Source organism: Zonotrichia leucophrys, chromosome 1 (genome assembly GCF_028769735.1).
Source record: "Zonotrichia leucophrys gambelii isolate GWCS_2022_RI chromosome 1, RI_Zleu_2.0, whole genome shotgun sequence".
Taxonomy (NCBI): Eukaryota; Metazoa; Chordata; class Aves; order Passeriformes; family Passerellidae; genus Zonotrichia; species Zonotrichia leucophrys.
Window position 1 is genome coordinate 53,339,658 of NC_088169.1, and position 19,604 is coordinate 53,359,261.

Consider the following 19,604-nt stretch of genomic DNA (forward strand, 5'->3'; position numbering starts at 1 on the left):
CTTTTCATTCATGTCTTTTGATTATAATGACACAAACCTAACCAATCAGCATTGTGAAAACATTTGCATTAATTATCAGCAATTAGATGAACTATTTATCTTTCCTTACACCTGTGAACTTCTGTTAGACAGCTAAAATGGACTTGCATGTAAATTTATATAACTTCAATAATTTCAGTATGTTAACTTGTTTAAAGCTACTGAGAGAAAATAATGATGACTGGAAAGTTGGATATTGTGAAACCTTTCTTATTCGTTTGTTTCACTAATATCAACAATTAAAAATAATTTTGTAATGTGCTGAGGTATGACAACTTTTGTTTATGTTAGGTTTCATGTAACTTTAAGAAAAACTGTGAGCTAATTACTAAGGTACTTTATACAAATGATCTATTATATTTTTACTCAAAAGGTATTACTGAAAGATATTCCACCACTCCTTTTACATAAAAAATTTTTGAAATATGAACAGTGCATAGTTTATCTAAAAGATTTTTTGGCAATCTTGCATTGATACTGTAGATTACTGTTAGATTTATTCTAATTCTGAGGCTAATTTCCCTAAGACATATACAAATAATGAAATAAGGTTTCTCATTCATGTAGCTGTCTAATATATTATACTGCTGTTTAAGAGATAATTACTTTTTAAAATAAATCCATCATTGTAAAACAGTAAAAGGACCTTGGGGAGGAAATATCTGTCAAATGCATCCCACTGAAAATGTTTAAGAAAGATTTTATGAAATCACTTGAAATCACAGTTGATAGAATTGACAACTACTGAAAGCTTGAATAAGTTTCAAACCTCATAAATCTGAGTAAGGGATAATGAGGAGTGGTTAATAAAAAATGTAATAAAAATAATTTAATTGAAAATCTATTTAAATCTCACTTGGATTTCCTAATTCACTTGGATTTGGGCCTTAAATGCAGTATCAAATTGATTGTTTGTCATTCTACTATATGGGAGGTATTTTCCTTCTCTATGTCTTCGTTATTTGAAGATTATTTGTTTCTATGAGGAAAAGTCATCATTGTGAGCATATAGTCAAAGCTGTATATTATCATTATTACTAGTATTCTGCTATATTCTAGTGTGTAAGTATCAGATTTTTTTACCACTATGTACATACTGAAAACTTGAATACAAGGTTAGCGTATGTTGTAAATGTAAAACAAGACAAACTTGCAGTTGAGGAGTGCCGTCTTATAGAGTTTATATATATATATATATATGGTGCTGGATATATTTAGTTTTGCCTAAACTTTTCTTTTGTTGTTTATCTTGATCATACTTCCTTTTTTTGTACTGTTTCTGTAAGTGCAGTTAGTATGTGTTAAGTGAGCTAACAGAGGTGAAGCTAGTGTTTAAAAAATTTATTAGAGGAATTGTTAGAGGTTTTGTAGTTGTTTGTTTTTCCGGGTTTTGTATTAATTAGGTTTTTTTCTTTTGTTTTTATTAGATTTTTATTTTTCAGTATTTTTCTAAATAAGTTTCAGAGCAGTCTCTTTATACCTTTCAACCAGTACTGTACCCTTCCTATTAATGAATTGAGCTGATTCATATAACCATGTATGCTACAAATTTTACTAATGGCCTCAATTGCATGTTGATAATTAACTGAATAAGTGATTCTTTTGCCAAGATGGTTATTTATATGCAATGTCTTTGTTGAATAATTTATAGAAGCTCATTTTGTTAATAAAAAAAATTAATGATGCTTTCACACACTGAAAATGACAAAATTATTTATTAAATGATGGACTGTCAAATCATTTTCTCAGTCCTAGTTACAGATCTAATGTTATATCTAATGTAATGAAAAGGTCCCAAGAAAAGGACTTAAGTGAAGCTGAGGTTTACAAAATTATAATTCAAAGTTTTCAAACTTTTAGAAGATGCCTGAATCTGTTGGGGCATAATTCTCAAAATCTTCTTTGGCATCAGAACTAAACAGATATAAAGAGATTTATCTATTCCTAGATCTTCTGTGAGTTTTTGCAAATCATTTCTCTCCTTCTTCCAGAGTACAGCAAGGATGTAGGAACTAAACATTCCCTTGACAAATACCCTCAAGATGGACTCAGCTATGGCTGAACCAAAGAGATAAAGTAAGGAACACTGGTCAGGGTGTTCAAAGCAAAAAATAAGAACATCCACTGTTTTGTTCTTTGTTTCTAGTATTATACCCATTTGTGTTTAATTATTGTATAATGTAAAATACAAAACTAAGCCTGGGACAAAGTAGAAGCATGAAATCATAGTAACAAAACCATGCCTGATACTTCCCAGGTGAATAGCAATGCATACAGGTGTACCAGTGAAAGAGAAGCATGGCCATTATGCTTGGATCTAATGTAGGGATACAGGGAATACTGGAAAGCCATTCGTATTGGAGATGGCTGTGTCTTTTTCATATTAGGGAGCCGAAAACCTGAAGGTGACTAATATGTTTTAAACTTAAGACACACATATATGTTTAGATACCTGAATTCAAATGATTCCTTCCTTTAATTTACGAGCTTGAAAAGGAATTCCTTTTCAAGGAATACTTCTCTTTCATGAAAAAAATGTCCTTTTCATGAAAAGGAATTGAAAGAGAAGAAATAGGCATCAATATTATTCAAAGTATATTTATTTAGATGATCTAGTAATTGATGAAATATTAATCAGGGATTATTTTTCTTCAGATACAAATTAAGAGTTTTAGTATATTGTTCTTCCTATGTGATGGAGTCTGATTCTTCAGTGTGGAGACAATTGACAAGTTTGATCATGTATACATTCTTTTCCCATTGTTTCCAGATTTGAGAAATTCAAGTAGATAACAAAATTAAAAGTGTGCACACATAGACACACACACACACACACACACACACATGCAAATGCATACACACACATATATATGTATATATACATATATATATATTTACCCTCTGGAATCTGGTTAGCAACATCTTATCAACTAACTGATATAATTAATACCAATATCAAACTTCTTTACCTGAATTTGCTGTATATATGTATTTTTCCTTTTCAAATGATAATATACAATACTGAAAATTCAGGTGATCATTCCCACAAGATAAAAAAAAAAGAAAATAGACAAAAAATTAAACAACATATTTACAGCTTCATTACTGTCATCTTTTATCATAACATATAACATAAACTTAATCAGGCCTGGATTTCTAATGATAATCTGATTTTGGTAATGCTAATCTGGTTTGGTAGGAACATGTAAAATAAAACAACATTGACTCTCTATCCTTTATTAGTGCTGCCATTCATTTAATTTTAAGGAATATCATAGTATTTTCTTGTTAAACAAGAAAAAACTGAATTGAGTCAAAAAGTTTGGGATCATATGTTAGTTTTTCCTCAGAGGCAATAATCACCACCAAATCATAATAACAGTGTATTTTAAGCACTTTTTACAGCCATAGTTTTCCTTATCCCTGGAACACCAGTGGCTGTGATATCTATAAGTAACACCAAGGCAGGTGCAATGATTGTTGTGACTATAAAAATAAATGGATATAACCTCATAACTGATTTCACAAAATTGATGATGGCGGTGGCCACTGACTATAAACATTGCTGGCACAGCTATCAAAGTTTAAAAGATTGAGCTAAGAAAAATTAATATGCACAAACAGAACCCATGGTATGCGACTGTTTCTTTACAAATGGTGAAACTCTTCCAAGCAAGCTGCATTACTTATGAAGAGTAGTTTTACAAATGACTGTGCCATGTTATCACAAATCTGCTCCCTGAGGTGACAACCAACATGACTTGCAGTTTAAATAGACTCAAAGAAAGTCTGAGGCTAAGAGAGTCTGATTTAATCATACTTATCTTTGAAAAATAATACAACTGGATTAAATGTGCCCTTCTTTTCCCTTGTGTTTGTACACTGGTTTGTCTGTGGATTTCAGAGTGGAAAGAAGTCATACAAAGGACAGTACTACATCATTTTTGGCCCATGTATCAAGAAATAAAAGAAATGAACCGCTGTCACTTGCCATCAAGACTTGTACTTTTTTCAATTCATGTGCCTTTCCAAAGTCAAAGGCCAAAGAGTGAAAATACATTTTTAATGGAATTTTAAAACCATACAGGCTAATAAAGTCAGTGAAGTGCATACAAATCATATTACCCAGTGCTTCTAGAACCTTTAATTCATTTTGCCTTACAGCTAAAGAAAAATGTGTGCTCATCGTAGGAGTAATAAACATGGGTAATTATGCATAATTATAGAGATTAAGTTCCAATTAAGGTTCAATTTCTGTAATAATCCTATCCAAAAGTCTTTTAAGGTTTTTGGTGGCACTAATGAAGACCAAGGTAACAGAACATAGTAAAGATCTCTGTGATTATAGGCAAAAAGTGACTGTAGATCTGGGTGACTTGAATGCATTGACATGTTTTAAAAGCATTAGGTTTTAAAGCGTGTATTTCTTTTTGCTTTAAGACTTCTAATGCTTCCCTGTAGCATCATCCTAGATCAGAAGAATATTTTTATATCATACAGAACACTCTGCTTGCCATATTGAAAGAGAATTTGTTTTTTGTTTTGCATGTGATAGCAGAAAATGATGCATGCTTGTATCTCCATCATTTGTATACTTGCCAGTTCTGCTATGCTAAAAAAACAATATTCCAAATCTTGTTCCACCTAAGTTCCTTTATGTTTTTGCATATTCATTATTTCAGTGAGATTGAAATATCTCACATTTTATTTTATTTAGAAAGAAAATAATCTTCACTTTTAAAAATAAAAATCCATACAATTAGCATATCCATGTTATATTCTGCAGAAACTGTTCCCTAGTAGTAACTACTGAGAACATACATATCACTCAAATTCTAGTTACATAATTTTGCATACAGTCAACTTTTGCTAATTTTATTTGCTACACAAGAAGACTATTGTAGCAATATATTTAAAGTTTTAGTTAATATTCCTGTGGAAGAATAAGTAACTCTGCAACTCGAAGTGAAGCATCATCCTAAGTTTTTTTCAGAATTCCTGAAGAGAATAATTCCAGAAGACTCTTGGTTTAGGGTAGCTTGGGAGGTAGACAGAGACAGATTAAGTGGTATCATTACAAATGAGGCAACTAAATGTGTACTCAAGGCAGATGGAGGTAGGAGTTCTGAAGTTTATTAAAAATAACAAAAGTAAATAAGCATGCATTAAATAAAACATTTTTACATCTTAAAATGGAATAAATTTAAAAATAATCAGAAAAATCCCCATTATTGATAGGAAAAATTTATCAAATTAATGTAAGTATGACTCACTTGGTAGACTGTGCTCCTTAAGGCTGCATACCCATTCCAGCCCTACTAAAGGGGAATTCACTCTCTACCACCAACCAATAAAAAGAGTAGAAAACCATAGACTCAATAAGACCAAATAGTTATTTGCTGGTCTCTTTAGAACTGTATTCCACCTCTACAGATTCAGAATCCAATATCTTGACCTGTCTACAACTTTCAAAAGCAGCTTCAAACCACAGGTCACAGGTAGTTTTAATATTATACTTGACTGAAAGTTTAAATTTTCGCGTTCACAAAGCCTTTAATTTTTAGCAAACAGAAGACTATTGTATTGTTATAACTACAGTAGGTATAGCATTAAGCATGAACCTATTCTTCCCACTCTTTAGTCAAATCTGGGAGATCTCAAAGTGTAAGTAGGGAAATTTGCCTTATTATCTAGCTGATTGGGAAGCTAAAGAGCTGGTATTGTCAGATATTAAAAAAAAATAATTTTCATTTATCTGTCCTTTGTGTATTAAATTCATCTAGCATTGCTAGTGGAGTTTCGTAAAGTTATTTGACTCAGATAAAGTTAATAGCATACGGTTCATATGATACAGATGGGATTAAAATCTTTCACAGATACAGTTACATCTATAGGAAGATATTCTGGATCTGCATCTCTGTTATTACCTATTTTTAACATTATGACTTGACATTGCCCTGTTATGTTTGAAGCTAAACCCAAATCCAACTTCAGACATGAAGACTTTTGCCACTACTGATCATTAGGACCGCAACATACGTGATAAGGTAAATAAAACCATTATCTAAAAAAATATTCACATGGGACATAATTTCAAAAAGTCATAGAATCAGTACACTCACATTGGAATTTACCTAATCTAGGCCGCTAGAGATCTGGTCTGAAAACCTTTGGATTTATTTTGTACAACTAAGAATGCATGATACTTGCTTTACTAATATGATAACTAATTTAATGAAGACTTAAACACAAAAAATATTGCTTGCATATTTACCTGAAAAATTTAGGTTGAGAGGAAAATATTTTCTTCCTCCAACCTCACACCTTTACTTATGGTTTCTCTTGGTGTTAAATCAATTTCAAAAGAACATCACCAAGACATTACAATTTCTCCCTAACCATTGAAAAAAGATAATTCAAAAAGGGTCCCAGGTGGGATATAGGTGCTCATCCAGAACATAACTCAGCTATTGTATCTTTCTGCAGATGGCTATGTCAGTGTGCAGTGAATCATAAAATTTCCACTGTGTTTTTTCTTGCTGTTCCCTAACCAGAAATAGGTCAGACTTTATCAGATACATCAGTCAACCATTCTAGTTACTTACAGTAAGAAGAATAATGATTATGGCTGCTTGAAATGAATTCATTTGATTCAAAGAAGTTGTTGTTTCGTCCTTGACCTTCAGGAAATATTATTCTATCTATTGGCATAACTGTGTTAATATTTCCAGGTGTTTACATGTAAATGTGCAACATAAAATGTCTTAAAAGTTATTATAAAGTAAATTAAAATGCTTTAACTAAAATGTAAATTAAAATAATTTAACTATAATTTAACTAAAAGAATGTTAGGTGTAATTACCATCACATGCACCATTTTTCATTTTGGAATTACCTACACAAATTACATATGGAATAGTTATAATGATAAGAAGAATATTAGATAAACATTGTTTTGCACTAGCAATAAAAAATAATGTATGGTGAGGGGTGAGGTTTATAATTTAACAAAGTTGTGGCTAGGAGCAGTATGAAAATGAGTCTGTGTATTCTCCCTTCTCTTGCTTAATTCAAAGATAACAGGAATTCTTCTTTCTATGACTTTTTCCCGTATTAAAAACATCATTGTTTAAAATCATGGTAAAAATTTAAGGATGAAAAACACCTTGGCCACAGAGCTACTGGAAAAACTAAATTAGAAATTCACACCAGCAGCTGAACACTGCATAAATAGGTCTTGGAAGAGTGAAAACGTGTGCAAGGAATTTATCAGACAGACAGAAGCAAACTCTTGATATTGAGGTATGATATTGAGCTTATCAAGTTTCTTTAGCTACTAATTCATAGTGGACTGACACAAAGAAAAAAATTAATAACTGGTGAAATAGACCACAAATGAAGGAAAGTAGGAAACAGCATTAAGATTACTAAACTGGAACTAAAAAGCAGAGTGGAAAAGCGGGCAAGTTCTACTTCTTCAGCCTTTAATAGAGAAGACTCCAGGTGAAAATACCCTGCAGTATATAAAGTGAAATGATAATGACAACAGCATTTAAAAGTATTTTTCAAATATTTTTCTGTTAAATGTATTCTGGCTCAGTGGCTCAGTGACTCAGTGAAATCTTGTGGGTCCCTTCCAAATCTGGTTATTCTCTGTACATTTTACCTTTCCGCTTTTTATTTACTTGATTATTTCAGCTTTTTGTCTGCTTGAATTACAGCATTTTCCTAAATGCCTCTATGTCTTTCTAGTTTTATTACAAGTTTATTGTAATTGTGTCTAATTACTATATTTAGAATCAGCAATGTGGAAAGCATGTGATATCTCATTAAGTCTTTGCAGCAATGGCTGTTAACAGCTCATTGTTTTGAAGAAATACATGGATAAGTTATGCTCCAGCTTGTGGTACAATGACATTTAATTTTGCCCAAAGAAAACTGGCCTGATTGTGCTACTAGATTCTACCAAATAGCTATTTCTCTACATATTGTATGCAATTTTAAGAAACAGATATAAAATATTGTGAGTAGAGAAAGAGACAGTCTAATGAATATTGCATGAACAATCTAGTGTGAGTATTGTTTCCTGCAGTGTCTCTTGCAGAAAGGTAATCTCTGAGACTGAGTCAGGGGAGGTTTGTGTTAGGTTTTTGAAAAGGTTCTTCACCCAGAGGCTGGTTGGGCACTGAAACTGAATCCCCAAGGAAGTCGTCTCAGCATCAACTCTGACAGAGTTCACGGAGTGCTTGGACAACACTCTTGGGCACATGGTGTGACTCTTGGGGTGGTCACATGCAGAGCCAGAAGCTGGACTTCAATGATCCTTGTGGGTCCCTTGCAATTCAGGGTATTCTATGATTCTGTTGTCTTCACTTCTCCCAATGGCTGTGTGACTTTATCATAGAAGGATACCAAATTAGTTAAACAGAACCTTCCTTTTGTGAACCCATCTTGTGGACTATATGTAGGTGATACATGATGTATGTTTCTTTCTGGAATGTTAACTGGAATGGAACAAACTTACTCCATGGAACCTAAAATTTCATAAGATTCTATGTTTAAGGACTGGATCTTCTACAAACTCAGCAACAAACAATAATTTTTAGATTCAGAATCTTGAGGTTATATATACAAGGAGGTCTAAATTTCCAAACCTCCCTTACATTCAAATGACCTTCAGGAGATGATGTGGTTACATTCCAACAGTTGTGAGGTGTGATTTCACAGGCCATCCTGTAATCAGGATGCGTGGAAGGCCAATATGCATGACCCTGGACTTAAACCTCTGAGAACAAAATACTTCCAGAGTAGATATTAGAGGTTTCACAATGACTAATATGATCATAAACACTAATAGATAAATGAATCTTGCCTTTGATGTCTATATTGGGCTGAGCTGAATAGCTCTTCTGGCTTTTCTGGTTACTCCTCTGTCAGCAATCCTTCTTCTGAACCTTCCTGTAACTTACAACAAGTACAACTGTTCAAAACAGTTGTTAGAGAGGGATCACAGCCCAAACCTATCCTTAGCTAGATGATTGTCTTAGGTATGAGGCAAAGTTCCCTTTGTGTTATCAGCGAATATAAGATCAGTAACTCCTTGTCTTGTGAGATACCATTTTTCTCCATTTTGTCTCCAGAGGGAAGTAAAGGCTTTCAAAAAACCTTTTCAGACGGCACCTTTGAATCAGTTTTTTTTAGTGCTTTTGTATAAATTAAGTGAATTATTTGTGAACCTCAAGTAGTTGAAGGGCTGCTGTGTTTGGCAATTAATTTTTGTAAGCGTTGAACAGTCTGTGGACTACATTTTTATGCATCTGCAAAAGGTAGTTAGGAAGATCAAGTAGGACTTATTTTCTCATAGACATTATTTCATTTCTATAAAAAGTTGCCAGTTAATTTGTTTTAGGTTTAAAAATCCAATTTTCACTTAAATATACTCAAAATGTTGCTCTCATATGTTGAACAAAGAAAATTTCTCTGTTAAGTAAATTTCTCATCTTTTTTGAAAACCCACGAGCCCTCAGAACATTCTTCAAATAATCTTCAGGTTCTATTAAAATAAAATGAAATCAAACTCATATTTGTTCTGTGCCTGCCTAATGTATGCTGTGTTCAGATTGCTTATTGTATTTTTTTCAAGGAAGTGACCTGTGGCTAGCTAAAGTATATTTTCAGTAGATCACACACTGTTCTATGACTGCACCTTCTAAAGCATATTAACTAGACTTTCTCCCCATGTCACCTAACCCTGTATCTCCTCTATAGTCAACTGAATAGTATTATTTTGCAGATTTGGGTTTTTAAAATCCATTTAATGCAAAGGATCTGATATGTTGCACAGGTTTTGTTACACATGCAGAAATCTGTTTTAAAACATGTAAATTTGATTTTTAGTTGCAAAGTAAAAGTGTGCACAAGCTTCTGGAGCAGTATTGAAAAGTTGAATAGACCAGAATGATGTGAAATTCTTCCAATTTCATCTTTTCTGCCTAGTGTCAATGCCACTTGAGAACTACACTTTCCAGATGTGTATCATGTACCAAGAAGTATTGGTTTCTAACAACACATTTTCATGAGTCTGGAAATATAAATTTTATAGAAATATTATCCCAAGATTGGGAAAAATAGACCATGAGACAATTCTGTGACCTAACAGTTTTATTCTCAGAAGCAGAACATTTATAGATTTAAACCAACATCTAATTAGAGTTTTCATAGCAACTGGAAAACTTAACGCAGTTAGAGAAACTAAAAAACAAAGAAATATCAAAGCAAACCATGCAAATTTCAAACTATTGAATGGAGGGGGGGGGGTCTTTTACACAGAAGCAATATTGTTCTGTATTAAGATGTTCTACAGAGACATGTCAAAGAAAGGAGAGCTTGGTCTCAGAGCTAAGTCAACAAGTTCCTTTAAAAGTATACAAATCAAAAGGTTATTCATTGATCAAAATAGTCCCATTGTCCCATTTATAGCTTTACAAAAGGAATTATACAGAGTATAGGAAATAAAATTGGAATTTTAAATACTTCTAGAAATTGGAATGAGACAGTTACAAATATTTCCTAATAATATTTTATGTTTTACCTACAGCTATTTTGTAATTAATTGAATATTTCTAATTTGATATGAGTACTTTATCAAATAAAGAAAATAAAAAAATCACATCCTCTGATTAATGCAGCACAAATGATTACAAATAAGCATTTAGAAGTCTTGAATGAAAGTAATAAAGAAGAATTTTAAATTTCCTTTATTTGCCCTTTCTTTTCCTTATAATATTTAATGCAAGTCATCAGGGATAAAAACGCATACTGGCTGAATGACCAGGCAGCACACTTCTAAAACTCATGAGGATTTTTAGTGTCAGAGAACAAAGTCTCCTCAATTCCCCTGTAAAGTTCTCTGCAATGGATTACAATTACATGCTACATTATAAGTTCCATAAAATGTCCAAGGGTGAAGCATTTAGACAAGATTTTAAAATATTTTATACCTCCCCCAAGAGCAGTGATACTATATAAATATCTTCAATGAAACAATGCTTGAAACAGTGCTCAGTTTATTTATGAAAACTGTGCCAAAGATGCTGCAGACTTCAAACCAAACCAAAACTGCTGAATTGCACCAAATTCCATTTTGGTGTCTACTGGTCCTGAGTGAAATTTCAGTAGAACCAGCCCTAATTAAATATCTATTACAAACATACTGTGAAAAGGACAGCTTTAAGTCTTCTCAAAAGCTATTACATATGAATTTCTTTCTTTCTTACAACTACATCCATGAACTATGAGATATAATCAAGCTCACTGTATTACAAAAAACTATAATGACTTCCATCATTCAGCCATCTAGTTCTAGATCCTTCCATCCTTCAGCATGAAGCTATCTGTTACCTGTCACCGAATATTTGCTATGAACATTGGATACTGAATTATTATTTAATTTCTATTAAAGGAAACATACTGGAACAAATCACTGAAAATACAATTCTAATTTCTAGTATGCTCCACAGACATAGAAAGCAGACTGGAAAAGACTTTATTAAGAATTGACAATTTCTTATTAAGATTGAATTACAGTAGAACTGTTTGTCTCCTTTATTCTGCCTTGTTCTTTTTTAGTTTCACTTACAAAGTCCAAAATATTGATGAATCTGCCTGAGGAAAGGAGATTATGGTTACTATTCTTGCATCATGCAAATTAGTGCACTTGAAAATCTTGATGAAATGCAGATTTAGCCACATTAATTCTTTGTGTGGATGATACCATTATGACTAGGATTATAATGAGCCTTGGAAAAGACAGTAATAAGTTCTGCTTTCTTTCATATGAAATGCTATTTCAATTTTTAAAAGTTCAATACAAGTATGTATAATGTACACTCAAATATATATAAAATAAAATTTATTTTTACAGTTATTTTCCTTCAAAAAACACTTCTGAAACTAGTCCAAATGAAAATCACCAATTTTATAATTTGAGGTAAAAATGAACAGGTATGAATTTCTGAAAACATTAGCAGTCCCTATTTGCTCTCTATACTCATGAAAGCACTACTTATACTAGCAATGCTGTTGTGATGGATGTTTATTAAGATTCTATAGTCTAAGCTTCAATTTTTATTCCAGCTCATAAGGATCTGGAATATTTACATGGTTTACTTTTAAGATGGAATACATTTTAAGGTATTTACATTACTATCTTCTTTTAAGCAGGGGAAATAGACATTGATAGCAACAGTATGAAGAACAGTAAGTGTGAGGTTGCTGATACTAAAAATGGAAAATCTAGAGTATACTAATACTAGGGAACTTTTTGGAAAGATAGGAAAAAGAGAGAGAAAAAAAAAGCGAACAAGGAAAAGCGTAATAGAAAAAAAAAAGAGATTTGAAGACACCATTCAGTTTATGCATTAGCAGTTATGCAGCATGAACTTAAAACTGTTTTCTTCAATTTTCACACAGGTTACCAGGTAGTGCTTCATAACTGGTCAAGATAATTTGGCCTGTATTTGTTCTGCTTCTCTTCACACAACTTGGGCTCTAGAGGATAATTTATCAACTACTTCAGATGCTGTTTTCACTAATAGGAGAATTTAAATGAGTTTCAAGTTTCTTCAAGGAAAACACACGAGTTCTAATTTTCCATGTTTATATTTTGTCATAATTTCAATAGCTAAAAAATGAAAGGAGATGGGATTCCAGCAAGCAACAGAAGGCCACGCTTGTATAAATGTACAGTTCTTGTTCTAGTAATCAAATATTTTAGTTACTGTGCTTTAGTAGAATTGCAGCTGCTCGGAGATACAAGTGTTCTAGTTACTTTTAGCCAATTAAAATACCAGAAAATTTAGCAGAAATTATTCTTCCTCTCCTCTCAAAACCAAAATTAAAAAAAAAAAGAGCAAAGATTTCAATAGAGTTACAGTATTCTGCCAACTTTTTTTTCAGTACATCAGTGAATTATAAGTATCATAAAATAATTTGTATTCTCTTGAACCCTGATGAAAACTTATTTGCAAGATCTTTGATCTCAGGCTTTTTTATAATTATTCCTAATTCTCTTCTGATTTTCCTAAGAAGTTTTCTTCACTCAACCTTTTTCTCATTTATGATTTTATTTCTGTTGATATTATATTGCTGAGTCTGGAAGCCTTTTCTGGGTTAATTGGTCCAGGTGGATTAATTTGGCATCAGATTATACAGCTCATTTTTTTGATTCTGCACTAAGTTTTTGGGGTCACACTGAGTGAACTTCACTTGGGTACTTTTTAAAAAAATCAGGAATACTTTTGCAACATTTATTTTCTTAATCTGATTCTGGGCTCAGTCCAAATCTCTTTGAAATTTGTGGCTAAATTCTCATTGACTTGACTGGGCACAGAATTGGGCCTGAACCCCCTATATAGATTGATTTTAAGTGGCTCATCTTAGTGCATTAAAAAGTACACTCTGTCTTTGAGCTGTTCAAAATGCTTGCAGAGCAGTCGTACTCCTTAGGGTGTCTCTCCTTTTTCAAACATACACAGGTAACAATACACACACATTTGGTTTCTACATTTTTTTAGTTGTGCACTGCTCCTCAAATACATATAAATACACTTTTTTATAAATTTTATGGCCAATATCTACTTTTCTACATGTGATATTCCCAGAACCAATAAAGGACAGATTTGTTCTTAACCATAGATGCATAAAGATTGATTGTATGAATTGCCTGAATGTAGTGGATCAGTGATGGATCTTAAGTGTTTTCTCCACTGTCATCCTTAATTTTGTGGCATCATTGCGCAAAATATAAGACTCAGAAAGGTAGAAAAGAAATCCATGGTTCTTTCCTAAACATGCATATGGTGCTATGAAACACACTCAAAAGTCTAGATCACAACAAGAAGTCAGCTCAGGATAACAGGCAATTGATTATGATTTTTACCTCCTTCCTGTCATGACCATCTTATTTTTTACATACTTTTGACAGTTAAAAATTACAGGACTAAACTATGTATTATAATATTGTATTACAATATTGGTATTGAAATACATTTATTCTTTAATTAGGGAAATAATAAATGCTCGAAATAAAGCCATACAAGTCAAAGCCAAAAGAATGGCAAAAACTAGGCAGAGAAATTATACTAGTTCTAGAAGACAAGGACAAAGAAACAAGCATACAGGAAAGCAATAAGAGAAGGAAAAAAAAATAAAGGGAAATACTGAAATACTTTTCTGGGCTAGGATTAGGTCAAATGAACATTTTATCTTCAATTATTCTAAAATGACCAATGATGTCTAAGTGCCAGTGAAATGGGCATATTTATACAAGACTAAGAGAAGATTTACATTTTCAAAAGCCTTTGACTGAGAAATATTTCTGTGGTTCCGTGTTTGTCTGTATGTCTACTGTGTAAGATAAAAAACGGGGGGAAAAAAGCTCACAAAAATGCCCCTTGTAAAAGAACATTAAAAACAGCTTTGTCAACAAACGAAAGAATTCTCAGACCAGGGAATATTAAAATTGTCTACCAAAAAATGCCTATATGTCTACGTTGACTCTATTTTAGAGAATTTTAGAGAAGTCTGATCCTTGGACATCAGATTGGCACTTTGCATACTCACAGTTCAACTGCAGTATGATGTTTCTCCTCAGTGACTTGGCGTGCTTAACACATTCTGTCTTCTGTGTGATTGAATGGAGAAGTTAGAAACATTTGTGCGCACAATAGCTCTTGAGCCAAACTGTCAGTTAAGAAAGCATACTCTACTCATTGCAGCATGAGAGCCCACTTCCATGTCTAGCATGTTAGGACCTTGGTTTCGTATGTGGACAGCTGTGATTAATGTACTTGTCCTATTAATGTACTTAATTTATAAATATTTCAGAGTTTTTAAAGCCTTTACTGTATGATGAAGCAATAATTTAATACAGAATCCTTGTCAAATATCACATCTGGTAAAATGAAAACACATCTCCAATTGAAGAGATACTCTACTTTGTTTTTCACTGCCAGCATGGTGAAATCATCCTTTTCTTTTAAGAGGACTAGATATCTTTAGAACAAAATGGGAATAAGGCAACTATGTGAAGATAAGGAGAAATCTGGCACTGAAGAAAGTTTGATATATCTGAATGGAATATGTCTCCTAGAATACCCTTGTAATGATGTAAATATAGCTGTATAAATATGCCTGTAACTATATCTATAAATATGTATTTGTATATACATGCATGTATACAAATACATAGACACACATACACATACACATATATATATATTAAAATAAACTCTTTTCCTGTAGCCATGTAACTCCCATAAATACCCAGAAAGCAGCTTTGCAGTAAAGGAAATGGGGCTCTAGCGGACAGCACCTTGAACCAGAGGCAGCAATGGGCCCTTGTCACACAGAAATACAATGGCACCCAAAGCTGCAGTAGGAGAAGTGTCCCAACAGGTCAAGGGCGGTGATCCTTCCTTTTTTGTGGAAACCCAGAGCACCAGGAATATTTCTCTGCCTGCTCTGGGGTGCCCTGACACCCAGGGAAGCATTGACTTTGACCCTCATTCATGGAGAAAATTTCCTAGACTTCAAGATGGACTGGAATCTACAAAAATGAGAAATAGATTATAGAGAGTAGTGTAGGTGTATCACTCCTTGAGAAATTTAGGTTTGGGGATTTTTAGTATGTTGTGGATGGAAGCAAGATGGAGGGCACAGGGTGTCATCCTGGGTTTCTTCCTCATGCTTATTCTTCCGTCTTCTTCATGGGTTTGGGTGGTGTTGTGGGATCGGTGGAAAAGTCCGCATGGCGGGCTCTTTGGGATCAGTTGTTGGGTTAAAAGAGAAAATAATCTAGGTGTCAGCTCTTAATCGGATAGTTTAATCTTAAAAGACCTTGTAACGAGAGATTGTTGGCCATTTTGTGCCTTTTAATAAAAAGCGGACGAACTCATGGTTGAGAATGTTTTACTGATAAGAAATAATAAACACTTGAGTCTGACCATGAACTAACGTCTCTAGGGCCTTCAATCCAGACCCAGAAAAACCCACATCTGGAACCCCAACACTCTCTAGTCAACACTGGTGAGGCCACATCAGAAGTACTGTGTCCAGTTCTGAGCTCTCCAGCACAGGAAAGGTATGGACTTTGTCTTGTACATCACAAGGCCACTAAGACCATTTAGGGGATGGGCACATGAGGAGAGGCTGAGAGAGCTGGAACTCTTTAGCCTGGAGCAGAGTAGGCTCAAGGGCGGTCTCATCACTGTGTTTAAATACCAGACAGGAGAGAATGAAGAAATGGCATCAAGACTTCTCAGTAGTGTCCGCTGACAAGACTAGAGGAAATAGGGACAAAATAAAAAAGATGAAATTCCATCTGAACACAGGAAAAATATTTTTTTTACTTTGAAATTGAGCAACTGTAATAGACTGTCCTGAGACACTGTGGAATCTCCATCTGTGAAGATATTCAGAATGCAACAGGTCATAATTCTGAGCAATCTGGTCCAGTTAAACCTGCTTGAACTTCCAAGGTCAATCATTCTGCAATCTTCTCATTTTTTTGATTCTTTGACTGCACTCAGAAATTTAAATTATCTGTGGCAGAAGCATGGGAAAAAGGACATCCTTCATGTATCCTGAAAGAATGCTTTGATCACTAATATTTTCATATCATCACTTGTTCTTCCTATGGCTAATAGCACATATTTGCAGATGATTTAGCAAAGATTCCAAAACACCTGACTGTTAGGTCTTGACTGGGCAACTGTGAGTTAAACTCCAACCATTGAAGCAGAATTAAAATTAGGATATATTGGACCATAAACTTCAAGTGTCAGCGTAACTGAAAAAGCAAATTTTTATACCAATATATCTGGAATGGAATATTTGGGTGATCAAAATAACCAGTCAGTTTAATAGCATCTGCATAACACTTTTCAGAATATCAGTTTGGATTTGGAATCCTAAATTGCACTTGTGAACTTTGTGGGATCACAGTTAGTACAGTATATTTATTTATCTTTCATTTAATACACCAAAATTTCTTTATTGTCAATAACTACAGTCCCTCTATTCTAAATAATTAGGAGATAAATAAGTCTTGTGCAATAGAAATCTAAGGGTTTATAGGAGTATTTGGCCTAACTCAAGAGGCAGTAAAAACCACTTTGTTTATCATATTCTCTTTTGATTCCTTGCAAAAAAATTGCAGTCCCATTTAGGTTCCTTGCAAGGGAATTCCAGTCCCATTTTGAAGATTGGTATTCATTATAAAATTAGATTGCTCTTAAAATAAAAAATTCAGACTAAATGATTGTGTCAGAACAGACTAGGACCATATTTTCATAACAGTCTCAGTTTTTTTTTATATAGTATCAGTACTTGGCAGAAGAATACATATGAAAAAAATTTCTATTTTTTTAATTTTGGAAATACATCACCCTAATAGATCGCCCATAGCAAAAATATTGCATATTTTTCACTTTCCTTTAAAAATGTGGAGGTAAAACTGTATAATCTGTATCACTTAACAATTTGGATTCAGACAGATTCAAGGAGAGACAAGATGTAAAAGGCTATTTCACTGTATTTAATATGAGAAAAAAATAAAAATGCACAAAAACCAGTCTTAAATTTCAAAAATGTATATGTTATATAGACAGAAAACCTTCAAAATATTTCAGAATGTGCAAACCATGTTTTCAAAAGATGGTGTGTGAGTTCTCTGTCCAGAGAGAAATCTCTTCCTGATCACTCCTTTATTGTCCTGTAGTTTGTTTTGTTTTTTTTTTTTTCACCTGTCAACATTGTCAGTCTCTCATTTTGCAAAACGATCCCTTTATATAGAGATGTGGAGACTCATATAGAGCTTACCTCTGGGTAATTCAAGTTCTGTAAAGAATCCATTTTGCTTTCTCGTAGTTTAACTTTGATTCTAAATTTATTTCTTGTTTTAGTTTGAAATGTTTAGTCAGAATATTGGACATATTTCCCTTCTGAATTGCATTTTATGGTTATGTATGTTCAAATTTCTTCCACATCACAAGTACCAAAGTTAGTATCCCTCTAGCAAACAGAATACATCCATTTCTCAACTTTATTAAAATCTAAAATGTTTCCATGGCAAAATTTTATTACTGAAAATCTGTTAAAAAACAAGAGCTTCAGAGTCATGTTATGCTCTCCAATAATTGATTTCTGTCTGGTGATTCAACTTGTTTTAATATTAAATTTTCTTTCATACTTCTAAATAGTAAGCCTTCAAAGATGTCTTAGAAATAATTCCAAATACCGGTGGTGCCTTTAATTAAGAAAATGTGACTTGACATTTTATAGAAAACTCTGCTAAAATGCTAGGATAAGTAGTTTTCTCATAACTTATATAACAATATACAATGAATACAATCCTTCATCCTACACATGAATTCAAAATACAGTTGACCTATGTTGAAGAGAGATGAAGATCTCCCCCTCCAGCCCAGCTAGGTGAACATCTCCCCTTCCAGACCTCATGTGCAGACTCCTTCTCTAAAATCACTCTTCAAATGTCATTCATTTAACCAAAATATTACTATTTACTGTCTACAATTTTTTTTTTTTTTACTTGTGATATCCCCACATTATTAAATTGCCAAACTGCAAACCATGTTTTAGGGACAACAGGAGGTAAATTATGAGAATTTCAGACTGTGAACTATTGTTTTTGTCTGGGCATTTACAGTGCTATGTAATGAAGATATAATTATTCTTCACAGAACGACGATTGTTTGGGGAAATAAGTCCATCTAAAGAATATTGTCAAACAATGTCAAAGGCTTGGAAGAAAAAGATGTAAAATAAATACTTCATTAATTGGCCAGGGTACTGTAGGGATTGAAGGTAGTTCCTACTTCAGCTGAATTACAAATTGCTTTAAATCCCTTTACTTTTTCATGGCTATGGATATGTCTTTGAGAAATCTTAGCTTTCATAAAATAAAAAATGTGTTGAAAAACATTCTTTATCAATCTTGCAGATAGTTTGGGTTTTCCAGAAAGCATGGAAAGAATTCAGCCCCTTTGAGAGTCACTGTTTTAACTCTGCTGGAATCAAGCTAAACTAGACTTTAGTTTACTTAAGGGTCTTTTAGCATTCCCAGAAATACTGGTGGTTTTTTGATACAAAGTTGCATGAAGCACAAAATTTTCAGTTTCAGACAGCAAAATCTTGAGTCCTATGAATTTTTCCTAGCATTTCAACATTGTGTCTCCCAGGTATGTGTCTTGTGTTGAGGTGCGTGCACGTGGGATTTGGTTTGAAACAGGGCCTGAAATTGAATTTGCAGTGTTTAAAATGTGTCAATACTAATTCAAATGCATATGTCTTGCATGAGTGATCTGCATGTGTGGAAGAAAATCTGGTTTGTTGGATTTACTGCACATATATGAAAGGCTCTACATTGTATGCTATATAAAGTGCCTAGTCCATGAGCCGATTGAGCTTCCAGCATCATTTTGGATATTAAAAACATTTTGTCCTTTTTTTCTCAAACTGTTGTTTTTCAAGACTGGTAAATAACT